At 42.9% G+C, this 840-nt stretch overlaps 1 long non-coding RNA gene across 1 annotated transcript in view; it reads left to right on the top strand.

Moving 5' to 3' along the window:
- Nucleotides 1-245: 245 nt before the first annotated feature.
- LOC116691612 (uncharacterized) overlaps nt 246-840 on the top strand; it is an 18,754-nt gene continuing 18,159 nt past the window's right edge. The window contains exon 1 of the long non-coding RNA XR_004332514.1: nt 246-394. This is a non-coding gene — a long non-coding RNA (uncharacterized LOC116691612). The remainder of the gene's footprint in view (nt 395-840) is intronic.

Below are 840 nucleotides of genomic sequence, written 5' to 3'. Positions count from 1 at the left end.
AGACATGGGGAAATGCATTTGTGCCTAATAGAAAGAAAAAACAACAACAAAATGACCCTTTAACCTATTCACCATATCAACTTCATAAGTTGATAATACATCACTGTTGAGTTTATGGCTTAAATATGTTCATTATTACAGGACGATGTCATGTCACACTTACACACAGGGTATGAAAGCGGGGAGGGTTATTGATCATGTTCAACAAAACAAAATATGCAAGAATAACATTTCCATTCCCACTGCCAATACCATGGATATAGAGTCACTTGGCCAGCCATGCCAAAACATGTATGCACCTCAATATCCAATGAAAAATAATCTCAGAATGAAATAGCACAATGTGGTGTCGACATAAAACACAGCACTTACAAGCCGGAGAGCGGAGTTCACTGTGCGGCGAAAATGAAATACTTTCATCCAGGAAACGGTTATTTGCTCCTCAGGAGTGTTTTAATCCAAACCACTATCTTTTTCCTTACTTGGTGCCTAAATTTAACTGTCATCACCATGGCCTTTGAAAGGACCATCATCCGGCGGCTTCTGTAGCCAGCTCGCAGTCCCCTATTGACACCCACCGCTGGGAGCCGGCGTGCTGGAGCTCTGTAGCCGCTAAACACAACCAGCAGCTCTGATTTTTTAGTTCTGTTGCACTATTGAATGTTCACGTAACAGCGCTTTACTTAGTTCAAAATACTTCTATTTTAGGTTGTAAAAAAAATGGTTTATTGGTGAATTAGCATTGATCACTTTGAGGCCATGGGCCATGGGCGGCTGTGGCTCACTGGGCAAGACATTGAACCCCGAGTTGCCCCCGGTGCTGCGCATCGGAGTGTGAAT

The sequence above is a fragment of the Etheostoma spectabile genome, chromosome 6 (genome assembly GCF_008692095.1).
Source record: "Etheostoma spectabile isolate EspeVRDwgs_2016 chromosome 6, UIUC_Espe_1.0, whole genome shotgun sequence".
Taxonomy (NCBI): domain Eukaryota; kingdom Metazoa; phylum Chordata; class Actinopteri; order Perciformes; family Percidae; genus Etheostoma; species Etheostoma spectabile.
This window is presented reverse-complemented; position numbering and strand designations above follow the sequence as displayed.